General features: G+C 46.6%; 1 protein-coding gene across 1 annotated transcript in view; it reads left to right on the top strand.

The window, feature by feature from the left end:
- The first annotated feature begins 456 nt into the window (after positions 1-456).
- Positions 457-14,945, top strand: part of LOC117384925 (leucine-rich repeat and immunoglobulin-like domain-containing nogo receptor-interacting protein 3) — a 33,324-nt gene continuing 18,835 nt past the window's right edge. Inside the window, exon 1 of the mRNA XM_033982105.2 lies at positions 457-800. The gene's annotated coding sequence lies outside the window, so the exon portion shown is untranslated. The remainder of the gene's footprint in view (positions 801-14,945) is intronic.

The following is a 14,945-nucleotide window of genomic DNA, read 5'->3' on the forward strand; positions in this document are numbered from 1 at the left end:
ACATATATCTTTGCCACGCACTATTTAAGTTCTAAAGGTTGTGATGTCATCTGCATAACCTCTCAGTAACTGCGCATTCACCATGTAAAATGCGCATATTTCCAAAATTCGTATCAGAAAAAACGCAAATTGGCCACCTAAAGCAACTGTTTGTTTATGATGTGTTCAAATGTCTTACTCAAACTGGAATCTAGAGGAATTCCTTGGGGTTATTTTCATTTGTGACTCGCTGCCTGCTTTGTAAGGTTTCCCTGATGCGTATTTGGAGCGTGTCCCTCAAAGCGTAAACGTTCCATGGGCGAATAGTGAATTTAAGCAGCCGGTGTAGAAGCAGATAGACTGAGGAGTGAGGGGGAAAGAGATGGAGGGGGTTCAGAGGGGAGGGAGGCGTGAGATGAAAGGCATGCTAAGCGCGGGAGAGAGAGGCGCGCACAGAGAGACGGAGGCTGAGAGGCGACGGCTCCAGCAACAGCTCGCTCTTTCCCTCCCCTCCGACACGCACTCCGAGATTCACGACGGGGAGAGATGGAGGGCACCGTGACCCTCTGAGCAGCGCTGTGCGGGGGGAAAGGACAATATAGCCGCGTCTCTTTCCGTTGTGAATGGATGGACTCAATTTTGGAGACGTCAAGAGAGAGGGGGAAAGAAAGGGGCATGAGTGACAGGTTTGATCCCAGGGAGTGAGACAGATTGACGTGCGGAGGAGAGGCACGTGTGGACACCAACTTGTGGGTCACAATTTTGTAAACTGAAACAGCTGGACAGATGAGGAGGCTCCAGGGAGCGCGGTTTAATTCTGGGTACGTATGCACGCTTTTGTGCGGTTTCATTTGTCGCTTTATTGTCGTGTTTTATAAAGGAGAAGCAACAGCGCAGATCTCCAGCCTTGACGACTACTGACTCTGACAAGTCTCCCTACTTGTCCTCAGACACTTAAGGCATTGCTATTGTATGTGTCTGTAGTTTAATGTCTTTAATGCCACATAATCGTTACGCACCATTTTGTAAGTATTGCCTTCGCTGTCACATTGATGCTTGTACTTAAGGTAGAAGGTTGCTGTACAAATGAAACGCTGGTCTTTATTGATGTAACATTAGAATTACATTTGCTTGAGTTGTTTGCTGTGCGCAGAGCGTTGAGTCATAAATCGCTCTTGTGTAATAAATTTAAATGGATAAGTTGAGGCCAAAAGCCAGGAGTTGTTTTGGATATTAGCGGGTCTCAGCTTACCCACGCGGCACTGCAGGATGCCACGGTGAAACATGACATGTCGGGCCATGTGTTATGTCACGTTGTGGCAGGGTGCATATGGCTGGCGACAGCAGGTATGCACGAGCTTGATCAGTCAGACACCGCTCGTGCACTAAACCCTTTACCATCCCCTAGTCTCGATGTATGTCACAGATCTTTCCTTGACTCAGAGTGTTTTGTCCCTGTGTTTCAGTTCATAGGCTGTCTCTCATCGCCTCTTACAGACACACATCCTATCTTCTGTTTTATCTCTCTGGCAATTACCTTCTCCTGACTCTTTCCACTGATCACTGTGGTCAGCGTGCCAAGCTACAACCTCCTTCTGGTGATTACAGTAATGGATTTTAAAAGGAAGTATTTTTTTCCCCTCATGTTTAAATATAGAATAGATGTTGTTTTTGCAGCTATGCACGCTATCAGCTCATTATTTCCTGCATCTCATTATGTTGTTTGGGTTTATAAATTGCTTTTTGACCTAAGGAAAACAAATGGCTACTTAAATGTATAAAGAAGGTGTTGAAACTTTGCATTTTCGAGAATCTAAATGGATTTCTCTGAAGCTGCAAAATAAGGTGAAAAACATGGAAACAGCAAAAGAATTGAAATCATACAGAATAAAGTGTCAGGGGATAATGAAAGAGAGAGCAGGGTCAAACTGACAGAAAGTTAAGGGGCAGATAAATGGCTATGGAGCAGTGGAGGTGATGGGCTGGCGTTGACAGATGCTGATGTCTTTTTCCCTGACTGGACACAGAAGAAGCAAAGTGGTGGTTCTGAGGCAGCCCTGCAGGAGGAAGGAAAGAGTGAGAGATAGATAGAGAGAGAGAAATCAACAAAGAGAGAGAGAGAGCCTTTGCACCTGTTAACAGTATAACACTATATAGTGTATAGTTTTATTTTAGACTTTTGTACATGTACATTATTTAGCTACGAGCATTCAAATCCTCAACTATATTTACAATGGATTAAACAGTATTCAGTATTTTATGAATAAAGAAAAACAGGCAGTGTATAGGTCTACTATATTGCAATATTATGGCTTTTATAACATTTGTCTCTTGCTTTTATTCTTGATGTACTTCCTGATGACCATTTCCACAATAATGCTAAAAGCTGGACATTTTCTGTGATTAGACGTTTTTTTTTTAGCCTTACTGCACTTAATCTATGCCAGTAATTAAAAATCAAGTTTGTTTTGGTACATGGAGTCAGTTGATTTAATAATGTGTCCCTGCAATACATAATAACCCTCTGTAAACGTATTTATTTGTGGTTGAATATTTAGGTCAGGGTCGTGATTATGGCTTATAGATGCCTCTTGTTGATAAAGAGCAGTTTTACACAGATGAGATGTTTTAACCAGGAGGGGGAGGATCTTCACAAGACTTGATTGTGAAGGTGACCGAGGATGCATGGACGAGCTGGAGGAGCCTTTGATCTCTGTGCTGTGTGTGTGTGTCTTTTAGGACGATGTTTGACCTTGGGAGATCCTCTTCTTAAGGACGTTATGCTTGGAGGGGGTTGCTGCGATTAGATTGCTGCAGAACGTGATTGAGGTGCAGAAGTGGACAAGGGCAACGGGACGAGAGCACAACAAAATTGCCCAAAGCCCTCTCCCATATATACACCGACACAATAAAACAAGTCTTTATTAGAGTGTGCAATTACAACGCCTGGCTTCAGAGGTCAATCACCAAACTGCATGTAATGGTTAGGCCATAGTGTTATTGCTCGAGTATCCATCTCGGGTGTGCTTGAGGGTAGGGCAAACCAGGCCATACAGTAGAATGCTTACAGACAAATTAGAGGAAGTATATGAGTAAAGCGTGATATGACTGGCTGTAACAAACACTGTGCTGCAATGCATCAAATCGTACAAATCTCACCATATGGCATCATGTCAGTGTCACAATCTGAAACTAATTTTTGGCTCTGAAATCCGGTTTTATGGCACCAGAGCCACATCCATGTCCTATCCTCCATTTCAACCTGAATGGTGCACTTGTTTTACAAAGTAATCAACACTTTTAATAATATTTACCCAAAATATGTAGGATGTATTGAGTTCATATGAACTATAATGTACTTAAATGTCTTAAACTGTTTTTGAAGTCTATCAGTTTGCTTTGACTTACCAATAGGAACCACTTACTCAACGTATATGCATCAGTTTTACATATTTGCAATAGATGCTAGGTTGTGTAACACTCAAGCACAGCCTGGCTTGTGGTTGGATTCATCAATGTTTCATAACAGGTAAATTCTTTTCTGAACTGTAATAGTCCAGTATTGCATTGGATGATATTTAGAGGCCACTGAAAAAGGAAAAAAAATATTTCAAAGCAAAATTGTTTTGACTTAGGCATTTTTAAATTAAGTGTTTGATTGCATTCTTCACAGTGGAAATAGTTCTAGTAGTGTCGTAACGGTGCGGATAGGACCAAAGGATGCAGACCAGAGCAGTTTTAACAGTGTTTATTTACAGCGGTGAAAATGCAGTCTTTAAACAGGTCACAAGAGCAGGTACAGGAACCGGGGAGCGGGAGACGGGTCAGGCGGGTGCGGTGCAGGTAGAGGCGGGCAGGACAGGACCAGGACGGGGATAGAAGCAGGTGCGGTACCAGGGCAGGCGGATCAGACGAAGACCAGAGCGGGGAGCGGGTGACAAACCAGAGACCAGGACCGGACAGGAGACGAGACGAGCAGGAGACGAGACGAGCAGGAGACGAGACGAGCAGGAGACGAGACGAGCAGGAGACAAGACGAGCTGGAAGCGATACCGGGACTGGAACGTGGCGGCAGGAGCTGGGCGAGTAGAGGCAGGAATCTGGAGGGTGCATAAATCCAAATGAGCATTTGCCGGAAAGTACCATATAACAAAGCTTAGCAAGAAACATTCACGTTTTACACGCGGACGGTCTGGCACCGAGTGTAGACTGCCAAGCCTTCTTGTACTCAGCAGCAGGTGGTGGTGATTAGGCTGATGCACCCCAGGTGTGCACGGGAGGAGTCAGGCACTCCACCCAGCTCCAGACACACAGGTAGGGGAGGGGGAGAGAGCACGGGAGGACAGGGAAACTGACATCATGACAGTACCCCCCCCCTAAGGTCCACCTCCTGGTGGACCCCCAGGCTTGTCAGGATGAGCGCGGTGAAAGTCTCTCACCATGTCGGGGTCCAGAATGCGTGCCCTGGGCACCCAGGATCGCTCCTCCGGACCGTAACCCTCCCAATCGACGAGGTACTGGAGGCCCCTACCACGGCGACGAACGTCAATCAGGCGGCGGACGGTGAACGCCGGGTGGCCGTCAATGACTCGGGCGGGCGGTGGGGGATCGGCCGGAGGGCACAGGTCGCTGGTCCGGACTGGTTTAACCTGGGAGACGTGAAAGGTCGGATGAATCCGGAGAGACGGGGGTAACTGGAGGCGCACCGCCGATGGATTTATGATCCTCATGATCTTAAACGGTCCCAGGAATCGGGGGGACAGCTTACGGGAGTCCGTCTTCAGCGGGACCGTCTTGGCGGAGAGCCAAACCATCTGGCCAGGTTGGTATACGGGCGCCGGGACACGGTGGCGATCGGCCGTCGCCTTAGTGCGCGCTCCAGCCCGAAGAAGGGCCGCCCTGGCCTTCTTCCAGATCCGGCGACAGCGCTGGAGATGGCGCTGAACAGACGGGACGGCGAGGTCCCTCTCCTCCGTGGGAAAGAGAGGGGGTTGATATCCCAGCGATGCCTCGAAGGGGGACATACCAGTGGCGGAACTCACGAGGGAGTTGTGAGCGTACTCTATCCAGGGTAGGTGAGTACTCCAGGTCGCGGGGTTGGCGGAGGCTGTGCACCGTAGGGCCGACTCCAGGTCTTGGTTGGCCCGCTCCGTCTGCCCATTAGATTGTGGATGGAACCCGGACGTGAGGCTAACCGTGGCCCCCAAACTGTCGCAGAAAGACCGCCATACCTGAGAGGTGAATTGGGTCCCTCTGTCGGACACGATGTCCACCGGGATGCCGTGGAGTCGGAAGACATGACTGGTCAGCTGGTCGGCAGTTTCTTTGGCTGTGGGGAGCTTAGGCAGGGCAACGAAATGGGCGGCCTTGGAGAAGCGGTCCACAATGGTGAGAACCACCGTGTTCCCCTGGGAAGGGGGAAGGCCCGTCACGAAGTCCAAGGCGATGTGGGACCAAGGGCGACGAGGAACTGGGAGAGGATGCAAGAGACCAGAAGGGGGTGAGTGGGAGGCCTTGGCCCGAGCACATACCTGGCAGGCGGCGACATAAGCCCGGGTGTCTGTGTCCATCGTGGGCCACCAGAAGCGTCTCCTGAGGAGGGAGAGAGAGCGACCGGCACCAGGATGGCAGGCGAAACGGGAGGCATGGACCCACTGGAGCACCTGAGACCGGACAGAATCGGGAACAAACAGTTTATCTGGAGGGCCGTTACCTGGGTCGGGGTCGTTGGTCTGGGCCTCTCGGACGGTGTCCTCGATATCCCAATGGACCGCGGCCACCACACACGAGGAGGGGATAATTGTTTCTGCGGTGACCGGGCTATCCTCCAGGGCGAACTGGCGGGAGAGGGCATCCGGTTTGACGTTCCGAGATCCGGGGCGGTAGGTGAGGAGAAAGTTGAAGCGGCTGAAGAAGAGGGACCAACGAGCTTGACGGGGATTGAGGCGCCTGGCGGACTGGATGTACTCCAAGTTTTTATGGTCGGTCCAGACGATGAATGGTTGCTCCGCCCCTTCGAGCCAGTGGCGCCACTCCTCCAAGGCCAGCTTTACGGCAAGGAGCTCCCGATCCCCCACATCATAATTGACCTCGGCCGAGGACAGTCGCCGGGAAAAGAAGGCGCAGGGACAGAGGCGGTTGTGGGGGTCGAACCTCTGCGAAAGCACGGCCCCCACTCCCGAGTCGGAGGCGTCGACCTCCACGATGAATTGCCGTGAAGGGTCGGGCTGGTGCAGGATGGGAGCGGAGGTAAATAGTCTCTTAAGCTTCTCGAAGGCTGTCTGCGCCTCAGGAGACCAGGCAAACGGCAAAGCAGGAGAGGTGAGTTTAGTTAAGGGCGAGATAACCCTACTAAAATCCCGGATGAAACGTCTATAAAAATTGGCAAAGCCGATAAATCTCTGGAGCTGTCTCCGGCTGGTAGGAACGGGCCACTCAGTGACAGCCTGGATCTTTTCAGGGTCAGCTCTTACTTGGCCCCGCCCCACAATGAAGCCCAAAAAGCTGACCTCCTCTGCGTGAAACTCGCATTTCTCAGCTTTCACGAACAGTTTATTCTCGAGGAGGCGCTGGAGAACCTGGCGAACGTGCTGATGATGCTCCTGGGGGGACCGCGAGAAAATCAAGATGTCATCCAAGTAAACAAAGACGAATCGGTTAAGGAAATCACGGAGCACATCGTTGATGAGGGCTTGGAATACGGCAGGGGCGTTGGTGAGACCGAAGGGCATAACCAAGTATTCGAAATGTCCCAGGGGTGTCTTGAAGGCCGTCTTCCATTCGTCTCCCTCCCTGATGCGCACCAGGTGGTACGCATTCCGCAAATCCAACTTTGAGAAGATGGTCGCACCGTGGAGGGGCGTAAATGCCGAGTCCAGTAAGGGAAGCGGGTATTTATTCTTTACGGTTATATTGTTCAGACCCCGGTAATCAATGCAAGGCCGCAGGGATTTGTCCTTCTTAGCCACAAAGAAGAACCCCGCTCCCACGGGTGAAGTGGACGGGCGGATGATTCCGGCAGCCAGGGACCCACGGATATAGTCCTCCATTGACTCGCGTTCAGGTTTAGACAGGTTATATAGCCTGCTAGATGGTAGTGGGGCACCCGGCAGGAGGTCAATGGCGCAGTCATATGGACGGTGGGGCGGTAAAGAGAGGGCCTTGCTCTTGCTAAAAACCTCCCCCAGGTCGTGATATTCAGCAGGCACCGAGGACAGATTGGGGGTGTCTGGGGACGGATCAGCGACAGGAAAGGACCTCCCGGCCGGAGGGAGGGCGGACCGAAGGCACTTGGCGTGGCAATCGGGACTCCAGCCCGAAACTCCGCCCCTGGCCCAATCGAAAACAGGGTTGTGGGCGCGTAGCCAGGGGTAACCAAGGACCAGAGGAGAAGCGGAGGAGGACAGGACATGAAACTGACGGTTCTCTTGGTGGTTGCCGGACAGAATCACGGTGACAGGTTCTGTGATGTGAGTGATGTGCCCCAGAAAACGTCCATTGAGCCCCTGGGCATTTAAGGGGCGTTCGAGGGGCTCCAGGTAGACCCCGAGCTGCTCCGCGACTTGGGCATCAATAAAGTCCCTCTCAGCCCCGGAGTCGATAAGGGCGGAAACGCATAAGGTCTCTGTGCGAACGCACAGGGTGGCGCTGAGCCGCAGTCTATTAGAAGAGTCCAGGATGTGTTGCTCGCCCACCAGTACTCCCAGTGCTACTGGTGGGCCCCCCCTTTTGGCCGAACTGGGCAAGTGACCACATAATGTCCGCGCTCACCGCAGTAGAGGCAAGCCCCGGCCAGACGACGCCTCCGTTGACGCTCCTCGGCCGACACAAGGGTCCTGTCGAGTTGCATGGGCTCATCCGGCGGGGGCGGGGCAGCGCGTGGCTCCGGCGGGACCGGTGACCGGCGTCTCTCTCGGCGACGAGCCCGTAGGCGGTTGTCTATACGGTGAGTGAGGGAGATGAGGGTCCGCAGGTCGGGGGGTTCGTCCCGGGAAACCAATTCATCTTTCAAAGTCTCGTTCAGGCCCCGCACAAACACAGCCCGCAGCGCGCTGTCCGTCCAGTCCAGCTCCGCCGCATGTGTCCAGAATTCAATGGAATAATCCGCTACCGTCCTGGAGCCCTGGCTGAGAGTCAATAACCGGGAGGCAGCATTGTCCTGGTAGTGCGGGTGGTCAAACACCAGCTTAAACGTGGACACAAATTCATTAAAATCCAGGCTATCCACAGACGTCTTCATTAGGCGCGCCTCTGCCCACTGGAGAGCTCTGCCCCGGAGTAATCCACATATATATCGGATCTTGGTGGCCCCCGAGCTGAAACGAGAAGGGCATTGCTGGAACATGAACTCGCACTGGAACAGGAATCCGCGACAGAGGTGAGGCTGTCCAGCATACGGCTCCGGATCCGTGCCTCTCGGCTCCGGGAGGCGTGGCGGCGCTCCAGCTGCAGCAGGCGGGGTGACGAGGAGCGCGGCCACCTGGTGGTTAAGCTGTGCCACCTGCTGGGACAATGTCTGATTTAGCTCCAATAGAGTTCGAATGGATTGTTCATGCTGACCCAGCACCGCCTCGGGGTGAGAGTGCGTCAGGCGGCGCGTCTGGTCCGGATCTGAGCCTGCTTGGTCCATAGTGGCCAGACCGTTCTGTCGTAACGGTGCGGATAGGACCAAAGGATGCAGACCAGAGCAGTTTTAACAGTGTTTATTTACAGCGGTGAAAATGCAGTCTTTAAACAGGTCACAAGAGCAGGTACAGGAACCGGGGAGCGGGAGACGGGTCAGGCGGGTGCGGTGCAGGTAGAGGCGGGCAGGACAGGACCAGGACGGGGATAGAAGCAGGTGCGGTACCAGGGCAGGCGGATCAGACGAAGACCAGAGCGGGGAGCGGGTGACAAACCAGAGACCAGGACCGGACAGGAGACGAGACGAGCAGGAGACGAGACGAGCAGGAGACGAGACGAGCAGGAGACGAGACGAGCAGGAGACAAGACGAGCTGGAAGCGATACCGGGACTGGAACGTGGCGGCAGGAGCTGGGCGAGTAGAGGCAGGAATCTGGAGGGTGCATAAATCCAAATGAGCATTTGCCGGAAAGTACCATATAACAAAGCTTAGCAAGAAACATTCACGTTTTACACGCGGACGGTCTGGCACCGAGTGTAGACTGCCAAGCCTTCTTGTACTCAGCAGCAGGTGGTGGTGATTAGGCTGATGCACCCCAGGTGTGCACGGGAGGAGTCAGGCACTCCACCCAGCTCCAGACACACAGGTAGGGGAGGGGGAGAGAGCACGGGAGGACAGGGAAACTGACATCATGACAAGTAGTTGTGTCCACAGAGGTGCTTTGGCTGCTTGTTGAACTCCTACAATGTAAAGTAAAGGGCACGATCCCAGCAGTATATAATGAGCACATGCAACTACCTGGGGCTAAGTTTGAACCAGGTTAAGTCTACCTCCTCCTCCATCCTGGACTCCTCCATCACTGTACAGTCACCTTTGACCTCCCTCTCTCCTCACCATCTTGCTCTCTGTTGCTATGGATTATTTACTCTCTCTCTCTCCTCATTCCTGCCCTTTTCACTTCCTATTTTACTTTGTTTAATTTACTTTCTGCACCACATTCTCCCACAAGTGACCCAAGGCCTTTCTGATTCTGCTGTTCAATTTGTTGTGGCTTTCACCGGGCCGTCGGCTTCACTTTACCTCACACTCTCTGTGGGGTTGTGGGGGAGTGAAAGTGGATTCAGGGTCACCTGATATCTCCTCTAATTCTGCTAATAAGCTTGTGTGGGTGGAATGGCTCATTTTGGTTGTCTGCTTAAAATACAAGTGAGAATACAATCAAGATCTTAATGATTTTTTTATTTTTTTTTTTTGCATTTATACTTCAATTACTTTCTCCTAATTAGTAGTCAGCCATAACACAGAGGTGCGTAAGGAAGCAATATGTCATGTGTTTATCAGTGAGTCTTGTAGCATCATTTTTATCAAGAGTAAGTAATCATCTCCGTTGTGTATCAATATGTCATCAGAACATTACCATAACAAATTAAAGGATTTATTGATAGATTGGATTTCAATAAAAAGGCATATCTCCATTTGCTGTTGGAAAATTGGCTGTGTGAAAAGAAATTATTACTTAATCATTCTTACACTGGCCGTGTCTGTGAACTAAACAGGGAGGCAGAGTAACAACATGGCAAAAACAAAAACATATTTTGATGTTGGGGATAAAGGTATCAGTCAAAGATAGGGGTGGGAGATATATTGAAAAGTAAATAATATGACAATTGTTTTGGAGATATGCAAAATTTGAATATCGAGTATTTAGGGTTGTCACGATATTTTGAAGTGCGATATATTAATGAAGTAAATATAGACAATAAACGATAATATTGAAACCAAACAATGAAGCAGCATTACAAAATTATCCCCCAAAAACTAACTAACTAAATAACTAAACTGTACAACATAAAAAAATAAAAATAAAAATGAGCTGAAATGACTAAATAGCAGACTGCAACACTTAATAATTAGTAATTAGTTTGTGTCTATAATGAGTCATAGAAGTGATTTATTTGGCCTTCTACAGCTCAAATCTTACCATATTTCAAGAAAATAACCCGAAACGAAAAAACGAAAAATATCCCATTACTGCAAAGGAAAAAGTACCCACGATAAATATTAACCCCAAAAAATATTGTTCCATTTGTCACATGTTGAATGATAAGTCGATATAGTAATTATCATGAGAGGCCTACAAGTATTCTCAAGACTATAAAGTGATATTTCTGCTCTTTTGTGGTAAACTTTTTGGTCCATTCAAGTTTTGTGCTAGATTTGAACCTCAACCAAAACATTAACAGGCGCATTTACCACATTCCTGATGCACTGTTAAAATATTGTCTGCATATTGCAATCGAGGTAATGTGAGATATTCATTTTTTTGTCAATACCACCCACCCCTATAGTCCAAGATGGGAAAAATGAAAGTAAATGTGAATATAGAATTTGACCTATTAAAACTATCCATCTCATTGCAGCCATCTAAATGAACAGAGTAATTAAAACGATGTGTTGCTGTTAACAATGTGAAGTGCTCTCTCGCCGGCCTCAGTAGTCTGTGTGTGACTGCCCGTGTTGGGTACCTCTCATTACAGGCCCCTGGTTGAATTAAGCCCTCGAATTTCCCAGACTTCATAAAATGTTGATGGGGGTCGTGAAGTTTTTGGCCCTGTCTCACCTATGCCACCCTTCCCTTTGCAAATGTTAATGCAGGTCAATGAGATTACCCTTTTCAATCAGTGTGAGTATGCGTATATGCGTGTCCGTGTGTGTGTGTGTGTATGCAGTGATTGTTCAGTCTGCAGTTATACCTGGCTGCTGTTGCTAATTGAATGTTAATACAGGTTAAGTTGTATCACCTTATGTTTTAATAATGCAGCTCAATTAATAGCCACCCTCAACCAAAGCCTTTTGTGCTGTATGGAGTCAGTTTGTTTTACTATACAGTATACCAATCATAAAGCTCACAAATCCTGCTAAAACGTTAAATATGCACATTTAAATGGTTCTGTTGGCCTCATAACAAACCCCAGTTTTTAATTCATTTTAGCAGGTAAAGGTGGCTTGACGCTTTCCATTTATCCTAGCTATGGTGTTGAATTCAATATAACACACATTTATGAGGAGATTAGAGAGCCATTTGAAGCAACAATGGCATCTACTGTAGGTCTAGGTACCGTTTAATACCAGTAATACGTACGAACACATTCAGAAATCGTTCATTAACCTGAAAAAACGGATAGATACCTTGCCCCGACTAGAACAACGGAGTGTTTCTTGAGTGTTTCTACTACAGCATCTGAGATCAGCATTATCAGTCTCTGCGATCCAAAGACAAAATACCTGCATTCCCGTCACTGATGGGGAACCACTTACCCATCTCAATGCACAGCTCCAGCCCAGGTAATCAGTCACCTCCTCCTAAGCCCCTTGGTAATGTCTAGTATATCCTTTGATTCAGACTGCGCAGGTGCAGGGTCTGGTCTGGTAGTTTGTCTCTGGAGCTAAAAGGAGCTTGGTTATTGTTCAATGCCATCATTTTTTTTTCCCCCTCAGTATCAACAGTGCTGCAGTGTCCCAGAAATAAAATAGTATTCAAAAGTAATAAAAGACTTGGGACACATCTGAAAAAAATCTGGAAAAAAACTTAACAATATTAGAAATTTCAGAAATGAATTGAATTGAACGATGAACTGGAATATAATGAATAAAGGTTTCCATGGTTACGTTTATATCACAGTTATTCAAGCATGTTTTATTTTAATTGTGATCTGAGGCTGTAGTACAATATTGTGCAGCATTATATGTGAAGCAGTACTACACGGGATTGTTTAAATTAGCTGTTTATCCTCTTATCTCTTTGAAGTGATATTTGTGATATATATTTTGTCATAAACTCAACACAAGCTCATGTTTGTTACAGTAATGCCAATTGCAGCACAGACCTAGGGGGACACAGGGGGTTAGGGGACATTATTCATTAACTGTAACCATATGACTTGCATAGTCCAACACCTTGTTCACGCTCACACACAAGGTCAATCACTCTCACTCGTCTGATTCTCTCTGTTTCCATCCCTGTTTCATCTTCTGCCTTTCTCATATGTGAATCTAATAAATGCCATATTGCTATTGATTATTTTGCTGATCTATGTTTGGTTTAGGCCTAACATTTCTAGAGACACTGATGCCAATGATGGAGAGCCTTGACCTAGTCCTGCAAATTGGATTTTAATGATTCAAATATCATTTCTGGCTTCCTGCGTGAGCTGAATTTATTATGTGAACATGGCTGTTGCATTTCGATGGAAATTGCACTATAATACCTTAAAGGGTGTTTTATCAGTAGGAGCACTTACAGAGAATTACAACATATTAAGATGATATTCCAGAACAAGCTCATCATTCACAATAAAACATAGCACTACAGTAGTTTACCTTATACTATGCAAGATGTGTTTTACACGTTTAGGACAATTCATATAATTTTATATTTAAAGGAATCAATAATACCGTCTTTATTTCTAATATTGCTGGTCCATGCATTGATTTATTTAATGCATGGGTAGGCCTGTACAATACTATATCTATGAGCTGTAAAAGACAGCATAAGTGTCTTCTATGGCTAATTATTCACCAATAACGGTACATTATATGTTGTAGCTCAGGCCTTTTAATGATACGATCTATTTAAAAATGGTTTACTGGGAGTATCTTGCATTGTTTCTCTGTAGCAATATGTTGTGCTTCAAAATTTGTTATCATGACAGGCCTTTGGATGGGTCTGCTGTTGTTTCATTTTGAAAGTCATTTACAACTAAATCACAGTCACAGTTTAAACACTTAGCTAGGCCTGTCACAATAAATACTATATTGACTTATCTTTTAATATATAAAAGATGGAACAAGATATTTTGAGGCTCAGTATTTATCGTTTGTAGATTTTATTTGAAATAATGGGGAGATTGGTATTTTAGTTGTAATATGATGAGATATGAGCGGTAGATAGTTGAATAAATAACTTATATGGCAATTATTAGTTCATTCTGTTATTTGTTGCAGCTTATGCATATTTAAAAATCAAGTTACTGGGATTATCCTGTTGTCACCGCATAATATAGTTTCAATATTGTTGTTTATATTCCTTCGTAGCAAAATGTCCCTGAAAATGTGTTATTGTGACAGGCCTATGCACATCAGTTGTTCCATCACATCTAAATGTGTTTGGAGATGTTATTTTATACATTATCCTGGCTTTTGTCTGGTGTGATTTTGGCTTTATTTTGTGTAAAGTCCTTGAGTGCTGACCCCCATTCCCCCACACAGACGTATATTTGGCTTTGAGGAAGCACAGATTCTGACATTACTTCTGCCTGGCTGCCACACAAACAGCACTGAGCCCGGGGACTCAGCACTCTCAGAGCCACACGTGTGCGTCAGCCTCACTACTGTATCAGCGGTCACTGGGGAGGCCCGGCCAAATGTATGTCCTTTATATAGTGTCGTTCTTTAAAAAGGCCAAAGTCAAAACTAAATCAAGTGCAGCTCTTAAATTCTCGTCCTAGCTAGTACAATTCCAACAGAGTATTAGTCAAAACAAATGATGGACACTCAAAAGGATACTGCATCTATAATAGACTGTATGTGTGGAATGTCTGTGACTATATCGAAAACATTAGCTCAGTAACTAGTATTTTGCTTATTTAAATGCGTGTAGGATCAGAATCAGAAATACTTATTCTTGAGATTTATTCTCAAGGATTCTTTTATTCTTTATATTATACTTATATGGCTTAGCTAAATTTTACACTAGTAGTTGTTTGCAAAAATTAAAAAAATGGAGAAGCTTTAGACTTAAGTTTTTTTCAATAGAGCACATAGGAGGACATCTTGGAGTTCAAAATCATATACACTTTTGTTTGTCTTTGTTTTGGTGACAACATTCATTACTTTCAAAAGTGGTGGCTTCTTTGGGCACATTTACTTCATGCAGAAAATGAATTAATATTATTAGCATATTATTCATTTCTTCCCTCTTGGGCTTGTCATCTCTGCCCAGGTTAATTGCTGTGTCAGTGGTGGCTTTGTGTGGGGGAGCTGTTTTTCTATGATTTCATATCTCTCATTTACCTTATATGAGTTTTTCAGCCTCACGCAATCTGTCCACATTGCCCTGCAGTGTCTTGTCTCCTCTCCTCCTCCCTTTAGAACAGGCAGTCATGAATTTATTATGGAAATCAAAATAGAGCAATGCCTCTTTGTCCCCTCCGCTTCATGTCGTTGGTTCAAAATAAATAATTCAGTCACCAGGGGTTGAAATTAGGATTGGTCTGAAAAAGGAATTATTTTGGAGCTCAGCACAATTGAAGCTATTTTAGAACGAAAAGCTGTCAACACCTTAC

The sequence above is a fragment of the Periophthalmus magnuspinnatus genome, chromosome 17, assembly GCF_009829125.3.
Source record: "Periophthalmus magnuspinnatus isolate fPerMag1 chromosome 17, fPerMag1.2.pri, whole genome shotgun sequence".
Lineage (NCBI taxonomy): Eukaryota > Metazoa > Chordata > Actinopteri > Gobiiformes > Gobiidae > Periophthalmus > Periophthalmus magnuspinnatus.